Here is a 356-nt window from a genome sequence, read left to right on the forward strand (position 1 = left end):
ATGACAGCGGCACAAGATGACAGGAAGAAAGAAAAAGACAACTTACCTGTAAGCAACAGCCCGCAGCAATTTTCCAAGACAAACATCACCTCCCTGACAAACAACCATGGCAGTGACCAAGCCAGTGCCATGGTGCTGCTAAAGAAAGGGAAAAATCCTTGGAGAAAGGAGACAGTAAAAACGACTTAGTGCTTTACTCACCTGTTCTATCAGGGCTGTACACACTGCCTGGAAGCCAGACATTGCAGAGCCAGTCCTTGGCCTGGGTAAGGGAAAATGAAGGAGCCCACAGAGCCCCTTCAAAACTAAAGCCATGCTGATGTTGTCAGTAACAAAGAGACCACAGCCAGAGCAGA

The sequence above is a fragment of the Chamaea fasciata genome, unplaced genomic scaffold, assembly GCF_029207755.1.
Source record: "Chamaea fasciata isolate MVZ Bird 193981 ecotype frontalis unplaced genomic scaffold, bChaFas1.0.hap1 SCAF_13, whole genome shotgun sequence".
NCBI lineage: Eukaryota > Metazoa > Chordata > Aves > Passeriformes > Sylviidae > Chamaea > Chamaea fasciata.